At 50.3% G+C, this 13,375-nt stretch overlaps 1 protein-coding gene across 2 annotated transcripts in view; it reads right to left on the reverse strand.

Moving 5' to 3' along the window:
* Window positions 1–13,375, reverse strand: part of LOC119959188 (thrombospondin-type laminin G domain and EAR repeat-containing protein-like) — a 129,573-nt gene that overhangs the window by 57,523 nt on the left and 58,675 nt on the right. The window lies entirely within an intron of this gene.

Below are 13,375 nucleotides of genomic sequence, written 5' to 3' on the forward strand. Positions count from 1 at the left end.
TCGGCATAACTGGAAGATGACACCGATGAAAAGGGCTACAAAATTCAGCCTGATCAATCATATTCAGAAATATTAGGACCGAAGCCTTGGCCAGAGCAGTAGGTTTTAGGGAATTAATAGAGGAGAAAAAGGCAGAGATGTTTTTAAATGTATTAATTCATGGGATGTGGATGTCACTGACATATCCAGCATTTATTGTCTCTCGCTAATTGCCCTTCGGAAGGTGGTGGCGAACTGCGCTTCTTGAACTGTTGTGAACCCTGAGGTGTAGGTACACCCACAATGCTGTTAGGGAGGGAGTTCTAGGATTTTGACCCAGCGACAGTAAAAGAACGGCGATATATTTCCAAGTCAGGATGATGTGTGACTTGGTAGCGAAGTTGCAGGTGGTGGTGTTCCCTTGTATCTGCTGCTCTTATCCTTCTAGCTGGTAGAGGTCATGGGTTTGTAAGGTGCTCTCGAAGGAACCTCGGTGAGTTGCTGCAGTGCATCTTGCAGATGGTACACATGGCTGCCACTGTGCGTCTGTGGTGGAGGGAGTGAATGTTTAAGATGGGGGGTGAGGTGCCAATCAAACTGGCTTCATTGCCCTGAATGATGTCAAGCCCCTTGAGTGTTATTGGAGCTGCACTCATCCGGGCAAGTCTTCCATCATACTCTTGACTTGTGCCTTGTAGATGGTGGACAGGTTTTGGGGAATCAGGAGGTGAATAACTCGCTGCTGAATTCCCAGCCTCTGAATTCCTCTTGCAGCCGCAGTATTTATATGGCTGGTCCAGCTCAGTATCTGGTCAATGGTAACGCCCAGGATGATGATAGTGGCGGATTCAGCGAAGATAATGCCATTGAATGTCAATGGGAGATTACTTGGATTCTCTCTTGCTGGGGATGGTCATTGCCAAATGTTCCTTGCCACATATCAACCCAAGCCTGGATATTGTCCAGGTCTTGCTGCATATGAACATGGACTTCTTCAGTATCTGAGGAGTCGTGAATGGTGCTGAACATTGTGCAATCATCAGCAAATGACCCCACTTCTTATCTTACGGTGGAAGACAGGTCATTGATGAAGCAGCTGAAGATGGCTGGGCCTAGGACACTGACCTGAGGAACTCCTGCAGCGATATTCTGGGACTGAGGTGATTGGCCTTCAACAACCAAATCTTTTTGTGCTATTGCAGGGAGGGAACCTGGGAGTTTAGGTTCCTGTAGCTGAAGGCACTATTGCTGTGTTAGATTGAATGAAAACCAGGGTCGCATGAGAGGTGAGAATGGGCGGACAGCAGAAGCTGCAAATGTCTGGAGTGTCATTGAGGTGACACAAAATAGGGAGGGGAACCACCGAGGAGGAATTAGAAAACAAGGCTGAGAATTTTAAAATTGAGGTGTTGTCGCAATGGGAGCCAACTGGAGATATCTACGGGGGCAGATGATCCGCAAATCGGTTCTCGGCCACCCTGAAGGCAGTGACTCATATTCCGTGGGTGTTTCCAACCGTCCAATGCCACACCCAGAGTGACTGTTCTCTACGTGGAATGTCTTGGGCAACAACTTCCATTGAAATGGCACCGTAAACATGTTAAAATCTGCTCACTATGTTATCAGAAAGGAGAAAACGTAGTGTCAGAAGCAATTCGCAGGAGGCTTAAAAGAGCGGAGAGAAACTTGGTCGAAGAGATTTGGAGAAGCAGTTGGAAAACGGATAGATAATTGGGTTTTGTAAGGCAGTCCCCGAGGAAACAGATGAAGGCTCCACCAGCAAAAATGGAGTGGGAGGGGGCACAGGGCTCCAGAGACAGAGGACTGGAGTACATGTTGTGAAGATGGAAAGAAGGAGAGGTTTGCACAGGTAGGGTGAGGACAGGCTATAGACAAGTTTGTAAGTGAGCCCAAGAATTTTAAATTCTACGTAAATAAGGACTGCGAGTGTAAGTAGGTATTAAATATGGTTCACACAGTCTTATTCTCAAAGGCAGACTTCCTGCGAGTAAGAACTGATAAAGATATGGAACCTTGGCTGAAGTTTCTTATTCCTTGAAGCAGGAACTGAATCAGTCTGTTTGTCCACAGCAACCTTAACTCAGAACAGACCACGGATTGAACCTGGGGCCTTCCCCACTTGTCAGTACCACACTGTGGAGAAGTGATTTGGAATGGTGGCTTGACACTTCTCCTTGTCTCCAAATACATTTGCCATTTTCTTCTAATGAAGATTCCCTATGGTTGGCTCAGTGGGTAACACTTTCGCCTCTGAGTCAGAAGGTTTGAGTTCCCACTCCAGAGATGAGCACAAAATCAAGTCCTGACACTCAGTACAATACAGAGGGGGGCGCTATATCGCCAGAGGTGCCATCATTCATATGAGATATACGCATTTACATAAAGAGCCATTAATTTAGCCTCTACCGTTTTTCCCCCTTTGATCCTATTGCTGCTTGTTTTTTTTGTGCACCCTGACCCTTCCTGACGCACTCTGAGTTTCATCTCCTAAATACCTGTCTTGTAATGGTGCCATAGCCTTTTGCTTTGTCAGCCTCCATTTCCCCTCTCCCGAAATCCCCCCCCCCCCCCCCCCCCCCCCCCCCCCCCGTCTTCCCCAGCACCCCCTATTCAGTTTAAAGACCTCTCTACTTCCCTAGTTATGCAATTTGCAAGCTGACTGATCCCAGCCCGGTTCAGATGTAGGACGTCGCAACAATACAGCCCCCACTTTCCCCAGTACAGATGGCAATGCCCCACGAACTGAAACCCACTTCTCCCATGCCAGTCTTTAAGCCACGTATTGATCTCTCTAATTTTATGCGCCCTATGCCAATTTGCACGTGGGTCAGGTAATAATCCTGATAAACCAAAATCCCGCCTGCCCTCTGAGGCGCATGTAAACGATCCTTTGGCACTACAGTCAAGGGCAATAAGGGATGGGCACTACAGGCTGGTCCAGCCAGCAACACCCACATCCATAAATTAAATTTTAACAAACTATTTTGAAGAAGAGTAGGGAAGTTATCCCCAATGACCTGGCCAATATTCATTCCTCATTGGACATCACTAAAGAAAACAGATAATCTAGTCATGATCACATTGCTGTTTGTGGGATCTTGCTGTGCACAAATAGGCTGCTGTGTTTCCAACATCACAGCAGTGACCCTTCTCTTCCCTGGGTAGCAGCCTCAATTTGAGAATCAACATGCCTTTATGCTATGATTTGCTACGAGGCAAGACAACTGGCAGGCCCCTGACCTATCTCAGCCAAGCTGTTGGCATTAATCTGACCCTAATGCTAGCTGTCGAGCCAACTAAGCTAATCCCCTTCCCCAACATTGACTACACTTCAAAGAAAGTACTTCATTGGCTGTGCAGGTGTTTAAGGCACCAGATTGGTCTTTCTTTCCACCTTGCTCTGTCTATGAGAGGCCAGATGATTTGTCATTGGAATTAGAAAGAAGGTTTGCATTGACTAAATCATGTGGATTCCAAACAATTGGGGTTGCCAACACTCCAGGATTAGCCTGGAATCCCTAGGGATTGAAGATTAATCTCTGGGTCACTGCTATGAGCAAACCCAATGAGGAAAAATTGTAGGTGCTTTACAACCAATTAAGTTTTTTTCATTGTCCTTGAACATTTTTGTTTATTAGTTATAAAAATATTGGAGATCATGGGGGATGAAAGGGTTATTTGACTAACAATTAAGAATCATTAAATGGGGGTAGGAGGGTGTAATGAAGTCTTTTCACTTTCTAATTGGGTGGGAGGGTGACGCACCAGGGTGATGGACACCTTGGGTGACCAATGGGAGGCTGGTGGTGGTGATAATAGGTGGGAGGTCATGTGACAAGACCTCCAGGAATATCTCCAATCTGAGTTAGCAGCCATGTCCTATCACTCTGATGATACTGGTTACTCAGTAAGGTGAGTCAGGCTGTTGCCCTGCAGCCTACTGACAATAATCGTCCAGAGTTAGCTTCATTCAAGCATCAGTTAAAACCCAACCCAGGTGTTCTGAATCCAAAGTCAAGCTGCTATAATGTGTCGGTGATAAAGTCACTCAGGAATTCTTGAGTCGCAAGGCTGAGGAACTTCATGTGGCAAGGCTAGGGTTGGGATTGATTTCCCTTGAGCAATGAAAGTTAAGGAAAGATTTGATAGGGGTTTCAAAGTGATGGTGGGGGAAGGGGGTTTGATAGAGTAGTTAGGGAGAAACTGTTTCCACTGGCAGTGGATTACCAATCAGAGGGCAAAGATTTGAGATCTTAGTGAAAGAACCATGAGGGAAATGAGAATACTTTTACACAGCGAGTTTGGTATGATCTGGAACGTGCTCCCAGACAGGGTGGGGAAGGAGATTAGATATGACTTTCAAAAGGGGGTTGAATATTCACTTGAAGGGCAAAAATGTACATGGTCTATGGGAAAAAGGCAGCGGTGGGGGACTAACTGGATAGCTCTTTCAAAGAACCAGCATACGCACGATGGGTAGAATGAACTCTCTCTGTGTTATAAGATTTTTTTTAAAATTTCTAATTAAAGAGCAATTTAGTGTGGCCTATCCACCGACCCTGCAAATCTTTGGGTTGTGGGGGTGAGACCGACGCAGGCACGGGGAGAATGTGCAAACTCCGCACGGACAGTGACCCGGGGCTGGGATTGAGCCTGAGTCCTCGGCGCCGTGAGGCAGCAGTGCTAACCACTGCACCACCGTGCTACCATAAAGATTTTATAATTTCGAGGGCTTCCAACAGAGGGCAGCAGTGAGAAGGATTCTGGGAGAGATTGGCTCGCTCATCACAACTGAGAAGGGGATGGTAAAAGAATGGTAAAGCCCCAAACATTACATTGCTGTAGTGTTTCCATCCTTCCCTCCTCCTCAAACCAAAATGAGAGAGAGTGACAGAGAGAGAAAGTGTGAGAGAGAGAGAGAGAGAGAGAGAGAGAGTGAGGCTGTTAGATAATCTTTTGTGGCTTAGAAACAACTGGACGTCCGATGAGGGGGATATGCTGAGCAGACACAGGGAAGGTCGGTTCCTCCGAGAACTCAGAAAAGCAGCATTTTTCATGCACAAATAGTCTACTAAACATGTTGAACCAACTCCTCCCTTCAGAAGGCAGCCGCAAACACTGAGAAATGACCGGCAATAACTCCAGGGCTCGAAGTCAGCCAAAGCCTGGAGAGGAGGAACAGGACGATGGCGAACACGAGGAGTGAGTCGGAGTTGGCCATACCTGAGTGAGCTGGGCTGCCGGGACCCCCGGCGGACTAGCCACCGATTAGTGAGTGGATGGACTTCCTGAGATGCCATCAAGCTGGAAATGATGGTGACAGTGAAGGCGCCGGTCGCAGACACCCTGGCCCCCTTCAAGGTGTCGTTGGTAAAACTGAGCTCCGACTGGAAGCACAGGAGGAAACAATCAGGGACCTAGAAAAAGCGGCGACTGACCAGACTGACCAAATCGTCTCCCTGGAAACAGAAGTGGCAAGGATGGTGGCGCTGCCAGAATCTCCATCTCGTGCGATTACCTAGGGGTCATTGAGGGCAGAAACCCTACAGAATATGTGGCTCAGATGTTGGGTAACCTGGTCGGAAGGGAGAGCTTCCCCAAACCCCCAGATATAGACAGAACCTTCAGATCACTCCGGCCGAAACCTAAAGCGGGGGAGCAGCCAAGAGCCGTAATGGCGAAGCTGCACCGATACCAGGATCGGGAGAAGATCCTGAACTGGGCATGGCACACTCGGTCCTGCCTATGGGAAGGCCATTCAATCCGAGTTTACCAAGACACTGGGGTAGACCTGACCAGGCGGCGCGCTGAGTTTAATACACTCAGGTGGCTTTATAGAAGAGTGGGGTGCGATTTGGAAAGCTGTACCCAGCCAAACTGTGGGTAACTTTCCAGGGGAAGGAATACTACTTCACCGCGCCGGCCGAGGGGTATGAGTTTGGCCAGGCAGCAACAACAGCGGCAACAGTGACGGCAAACTCATTTTTAAAAGAAAGATATTTCCTTGGGACAGAATTGCCTCGCTTTCGACCTAGCTTGAACTACCAGGAAGGAGGCGGTGAGAGCGGAGAGGTGCAGAAACAGGTGGAGGGGGAGAGAGGGGTGAGGGGAAAAACACAACAGGTGGGGGAAGACAGGGAATGGTCCCGAGCAAACCAGTGCAGGGAAGTACGGGAGAAGGGGAGGCCGTGGCACAGCTTCCAATAGGAAGGGATTTCCAGGGGATGGGGGGTGAACAGCAATAGAAAATGGGAGGGAAGAGGGGAAAGACAAGAGGGGGGAAAAGGGGGGCTCGCAGAGGCATGGAGAAGGGGGGGACAAGAGGGCAGGACAGACTCAAGAAGGGGAACCAGGGGGAAGGGGAGTGGGTGAAATGCTGGCTACAACAGGTTGCACATAGTGGCAGTGAAAACAGCGCCACCAAGAACGGCCATCTTGGTGGGCCCTGAAGCAGAGAAGCTTGGGAGTGCAGGGGCCCAGCCACATGGAGTGACTGGCAAGGGTGGCCATCTTGGATGGCTCCTGGACAAAGGGAAAGCCCACAACACAGGGGCTCTACCACATGGAAAGTACCGTGATCGCGGCTATCTTGGATGGCCCCCAAAAGAAGGGAAACTCCGGAGTGCAGGGGCGCATCCACCAGGTAAGTATGGATGATCCCGCAGGAGGGGGGACAGAAATCCCCATCAGGAAAAGTCACCTGGAACATCAGGGGACTTAACGGCCCAGTGAAAAGATCCAGAGTCGTTGCCCAACTGAGGGCCGATGTTACCTTCCTCCAGGAGACACACCTGAGGGACAAGGACCAACTGTGGGTAAGGAAGAGCTGGGTTGGTCAGACGTACCAATCATGTTATGGAATTAGGGCTAAGAAGGTGGCCATACTATTGAACAAGAGGACAGCACTCACGGTGACAAAAATGGTTATGGACCCGGAAAGATGGTATGTCATAGTTAGTGGTGCTCTGGAAGGAGCACCGGTGATCCTTGTGAACGTGTATGCTCCCAACTGGGATTGAATATAGAACAGTACAGCACAGTACAAGCCCTTCGGCCCACAATGTCGACCATTTATCCTAATCTAAGATCAACCTAACCTACGCCCCTTCAATTTACCGCTGTCCATGTGCCTGTCCAAGAGTCGCTTAAATGTCCGTAATGACTCCGACTCCACCACCTCCGCTGGCAGTGCATTCCACACACCCACCACATTCTGTGTAAAGAACCTACATCTGACATCTCCTCTATCTGATGCAGAATTCATGAAGAAAATCATTGTGGAAATCCCTGACATAGACACCACCAACTCATCATTGAGGGAGACTTTAACTGCGTACAGGACCCACAGACAGACAGATCAAACCCCAAGTCATGGAAAACAAATCAGACATGGCAAAGGAACTGAAGACTTTCAAGGAGCAGATGGGGGCAGTGGACCCATGGAGGCTCACTCACCCAGGGGAGAAGGAATTTTCCTTCTTCTTCCAGGTCCACAGGGTCTACTGGAGGATTGACTTCTTTGTAGTGGGGAAATCCAGGGGTACTGGGAGCAGAATACTCCGCATTGTAATCTCCGACCACGCTTCACGCTATGTGGATGTGAAGTTGGAGACAGACCAGGCTCAACGGCCCTTATGGAGGCCAGACAAGGCCCTCCTTGCCGATAAGGCTTTCTGACATTGGATATCACAGGCCATGGATGGGTATGTAACCAACAACCAGAATGGGGAGGTTTCAACCTCCACATTCTGCGAGGTGCTGAAGGCGGTGATAAGGGTGGAAATTATCGCATTCAAGGCGTACAAAGCCAGGGAGGAGAGGGCGCCTAGCAACAGCTTGGAGGTAGACCGTCGATACTCCACTGCCCCAACCGTGGAAATGGACTTTGAACTGCTTTCCACTGGGAAAGAAGCCAACCAGCTCCGCCAGACACGGGAGACAAAGCCAGTCGTCTGCTGGCTCACCACTGAAAAAGCAGGCAGCCACGAGGGAAATAGCTCAGGTTAAAGACAGAAGAAGCAGGCTAGTCGCTGCACCAGAAAAGATTAACAAAGCCATCGCATCTTTCTACGGAGGGCTGTTCACCTCCAAACGCCCAAAGGGGGACTCGGAGATAAAGTAGTTCCTCAACGGACTGGACATGCCGGTCATGAGGGAAGATGAGAGACAGGGCCTGGAAGCATCATTAGAACAGGGGGAAGTCAATGAGAATTTCCCAGTGGTGTGGGGTCTCTTCAATGAGAAATCCCATTGACAGCAGTGGGAACAGAGAATCCCATCGCCAGCGAACTGCGCATCACCTCCTGCCATCAGGAAACACGCGGCTGGTAGACTGGAGAATCCCGCTCATGGTGTCTTTAAGGCAGTCATTTTCAAACTCAGGGTCACGACCTGTGGATGGGTTGCAGGTGGGTGTCGGGAGGGTCGCGGGGCCATTGGTCATGGCGTTCCCAATCGCAGGAGGAAGTGCCCAACGGCCGCAACCAGCTTTTACAAATGTCGGCTGCGACCAGCATTCAGAATTCCGGCTGTTCCCCGCATACGTGCCCCCTCAGCTGTGCACAGGCCTGGAGCCCAGCGAGGCAGAACGTCTCCTCCCGAGGTCAGCGAATCTTTTGAAAAATCGATGGAGTCTTCTCTCCAGAAGCGGCGACAGAGAGCAGTGCCCCGTACACTGACGTCACGTGCCCTGGGCGCGAGAGAGATTCCTCCATTTTTTGCTACCAGCAGTGCTGGTGTGAGCTCCAGGGCCTCTGGTGAACAACCCATTAAGAAAATGGTGGGTCATGAAGTTCGGTCAGCTTGGATCTCGAAGGTCAGCCAGCGTCAGTCCCGAAGGATGGCTGGTTGGTAATCCAGAGATACAGGGTAATACTCACATCCCATGAAAGAATAATATTTAAAAGAAATTTACACAGATATTAGGGCAGGTGATGATAAAATCCAAGGTAAACTGGTGTAAGCGCGTGCCCTGTGGCGATGTGTCATTGTTATCTGGTGGAGAGGAACCTCTTGCAGAGAGACCTATCTCTTGACTCGGATCTGCTTGTTTCCTGGCAGATTTGTGGAACCAGATTGACAGAGACCAATGACCTGGGGAACCCAGAATAACCTGTTCCCCACCTACCCAAGGGAACATGTGCTCAAAAGGCAACCAAACGGACTCGAACAGAAGCAGAAACTCCCTCGCCCAGATACTTATGGTAGCTCCACCCAACATCATGAAAGCAAAACACTACAAATTCAAAAAATCTGGAATAAAAGTCACTGTGGAAGGCTTAGAAAACTACCCAGCGATACGTGTAAATTAAGAGGTGAATGTGAGGAAGGGGGAATTTAAAACAATTGCCATCACCAGGGGAATGTTGCTGGGAAAACTATTAGAATTAAAGGCTGACAAGCTCCAAGGTTTGCGTTCTAGAGCCGTAAAAGAAGTGACTGCAAATATGGTAGGTTTTAATCTTCCTTAGATTTTGGAAAATAGCAAATGTAATGTAACGGGGGGGGGATTCTCTGTCTCGTCTCACCCGTTTTCTGATGCAGCGTGCCACTGCTGGCAGTGTGATTCTCCATCCCGACAGCCAGCCAATCAGGTTTCCCATTGTGGGCACCCCTATGCCGTCGACAAATCCCCGGGTGTAGGTGCGAAACAAGGGATCCCCTGGATGGAGAATCCAGCCCAACACCTTTATTCAAGAAAGCAGAAATCTAGGGCGCGCTCCCCCGCTCGGAGAATCGAGGCTCGCCGTTTTTCCCGGCGACCGGCGATTCTCCGGCTCGGATGGGCCGAGCGGCCTAACGACCCCGACGGGTTCACGCCGGCAGCAACCACACCTGGTCGCTGCCGGCGTGAACATCGCGCGAAAGGTGAGTTTGGGGCCTGTGGGGCGCGGAGAGGGGATTGAGCACCATGGCCGTGCTCGGGAGGGGGCTGGCCCGCGATCGGTGCCCATCGATCGTCGGGCCGGCATCTACAAGAGACGCACTCTTTCCCCTCCGCCGCCCCGCAAGATCAAGCTGCCACGTCTTGCGGGGCGGCGGAGGGGAAGACAGCAACTGCGCATGCGTGGGTTGGAGCCGGCCAACCTGCGCATGCGCGGCTGACGTCACTAAGACGCCGCCGCCACGTCATTATCGACCCAGCGGCCGAGCTTCACAAAACGCCACTCCTAGCCCCCCGGGGGTGGGGGGGGGGGAGAATAGGGGGCGAGGAGCAGACTCCGACGCCGTCGTGAAACACTCCGGGTTTCATGACGGCGTCGGCCGTTGAGGAGAATTCCGCCCTTAATATTTGGCATGAGGAATGAACACATTGTCAAGGAGGTTACAACAGTATACTGATTTTGTGAAAGGGAAATCATGCTTAAATAATGTATTAGAGTTTTTTGAGGAAGTAACGAGGAAGATAGATAATGGGGAACCTGTAGATGTAGTGTACTTGGATATCCAAAAGGCATTTGAAAAAGTGTCACATCAAAGATTACTTCATCTGAAATTTCTTGATAGTGTGAATAGCAGGATGTAACCAATTTAGTAAACCTCCTGTGAACCACCTCCTACACATTTACATCCATCCTTAAACAGAGAGACCAAAACAGCACACAGTATTCGAGATGAAGGCAGAATTTTCTCATTCTTATGTAGTGGCGCAATCACAAGGGTACCCTCTGCCGTAATTTTAGCCATGTAGACAAAAGAATGTCAAGGGACGGGTCAGACGATGTCACGCTAGTGAGGACAGGATCCACACAACCAGCAACTTAGCTTTCTAAATGATCCCTCTTTAAAAAAGGGAGCCTGATTTTAAAACATAGAAACCACCCATTCCCCACAATACAACATCCCTCCCACCACAGAATTCTACACCCCAACCCCCCCTCCCCGTACCCACGCTTCTCAGCTCCGACCCCGCCCCCATCCACCCTCAGCGCAGTGAACCGAAGAAAAGCCCGCGCTTTACCTCTGCCCGACCCCGCCCACGCAAAAAAGACAGCACCCCACCCGCCCAAGAACCAACACACAACCAGCTTAAAACAGCATAAAACAGAGACCTTTCCACCAAAAGTTAACACAGTTATTTACAAACCCCTGACCCTCAGTCAGAGTCCAACTTCTCGGCCTGCACAAAGGCCCACGCCTCCTCCGTGGACTCACAATAAAAGTGCCGGTCTTCTGAAAGTGACCCACAGACGCGGCGTCTGTAACATGCCAAACTTCACACTCTTTCTGTGGAGCACCGCCTTCATCCGGTTGTACCCGGCCTTCCGCTTAGCCACCTCCGCACTCCAGTCCTGGTAGATCCGCACTACCGTGTTCTCCCACTTGCTGCTCCGCTCCTTCTTGGCCCACCTAAGCACACACTCTCGGTCAGCGAACCGGTGGAACCGCACAAGCAACGCCCGTGGCGGCTCATTCGGCTTGGGCCTCCTGGCCAGTATTCTGTGGGCCCCCTCCAGCTCCAGGGGCACCTGGAAGGACCCAGCTCCCATCAGCGAGTTCAACAAAATGACCACATAGGCCCCCAGGTCTGACCCCTCCAGCCCCTCCGTGAGGCCCAGGATCCGCAAATGTTTCCGCCTCGACCGGTTCTACATCTCCTCGAACTGCTCCTGCCACTTCTTATGGAGCGCCTCATGCATCTCCACCTTTACCGCGAGGGCCGCGGCCTCATCCTCTCTTTCGGAGGCTTGTTGTCGGAGCTCCCGGATCTCCACCGCCTGGGCTGCCTGCGTCGCCAGCAGCTTCTCCGCATTCACCTTCAGCGAGTCTAGCAGCTCCACTTTGAGCTCCTGAAAACATCGCTGGAGAGTCTCCTGCTGCACCTGCGCCCACTGCCTCCAGTGCCCACATTCCTCGAGGCCTCCGCCGGTCACCATCTTGATTCTCTTCCCCCACTTTTTCTTAGGCGCTGCCACCGCTATTTTGCTGGCCCCAATCCTGGTCAAGACCATAGACCAGTGGGGATCCACTGCAGACACCTTCCCACGTCGGGAACCGTCGAGCAAGTACCGCTGGGGGCCCTTTAAAAGAGCCCAAAAGTCCGTTCCTGGCGGGAGCTGCCGAACATGTGGCTTAGATCCGCATAGCCGCAACCGGAAGTCCAGGTAAGTGTGTTAAGGTTTAAGGAACCCAAGGAGGATAGATGCGGTTAAGGTGGAACAGGCTCAAACTGCCTACTCCTGTTCCTTTACATAGCAACATGCCAACCAATTGTTACACGGCACAGCTAGAGAAACGGGTTTAGGGATGTGTTGAGAATCCGATGTGTCATATAAAGGCAAATTATTTATAGAATCATAGACAATTTGACAGCACAGGAAGAGGCCACTGTGGCGCTGGCCAAAAAAAGAGCCACCCAGCCTAATCCTGTTATTTCGGCATTTCTCAGGATTCTCATCCTTGTTTTCCAATTCCTCCATGGGTCGCATCCATCCCTACCTCTGCAATCTCCTCCAGCTTTACAACGCCTCTGAGATCTCTGCGCTCCTCCAATCCTGGCAACTTGCACTTCCCAGTTTTAATCGCTCTACTACTGGCAGCCGTGCCATGGATTTAAGCTCCTGAATTCCCTCCTTAAATGTCTCGCCTCTCTTTTCTCCTCTAAGGCATCCTTAAAACCCACCTCTTTAACCAAATTTCAGCTACCTGTCCCAATATCTCATTGGTTGATTCCATGTCACGATTTTGTCCAATAATGCTCCAGTGAAGGCCTTTTGGTATTTTGCTATGTTAAAGCTGCTATATAGATGCAAGTTGTCATTGCTGATTAACAAGTCTACTGTTGATGGACACATGTGACCATGCCCACACAGAATCTACTGTTGCTGAACATGTTTTAGCAATAGCTGTTGGTGTGAGTGTAGTACAAGGATCTGGCACACAAAGGGTTAATATGGGACTGAATACAGTACCACCCACTCAGTGATGTAAGAGAGCACATGACCCGCAACCAGCATCAGTCTTGTGTTGGACAGAGACATGTGCACCAGCCAGCATGGAGGGAGATCCTAACTTGTACCCTTTACTATGTGGAGTGGTGGCACGGTAGCACAGTGGTTAGTACTGTTGCTTCACAGCAACAGAGTCCCAGGTTCGATCCCCTGATTGGGTCACTGTCTGTGCGGAGTCTGCACGTTCTCCCCGTGTCTGCATGGGTTCCTCCGGATGCTCCGGTTTCCTTCCACAAATCCCGAAAGACGTGCTGTTAGGTGAATTGGACATTATGAATTCTCCCTCCGTGTACCCGAACAGGCGTCGGAATGTGGCGACTGGGGGCTTTTCATAATAACTTCATTGCAGTGTTAATGTAAGCCTACTTGTGACAATAAAGATTATTATTATGTTTGTAAATATTCTGAGTCAATAAGGAAGTACA

Source organism: Scyliorhinus canicula, chromosome 2 (genome assembly GCF_902713615.1).
Source record: "Scyliorhinus canicula chromosome 2, sScyCan1.1, whole genome shotgun sequence".
Classification (NCBI taxonomy): domain Eukaryota; kingdom Metazoa; phylum Chordata; class Chondrichthyes; order Carcharhiniformes; family Scyliorhinidae; genus Scyliorhinus; species Scyliorhinus canicula.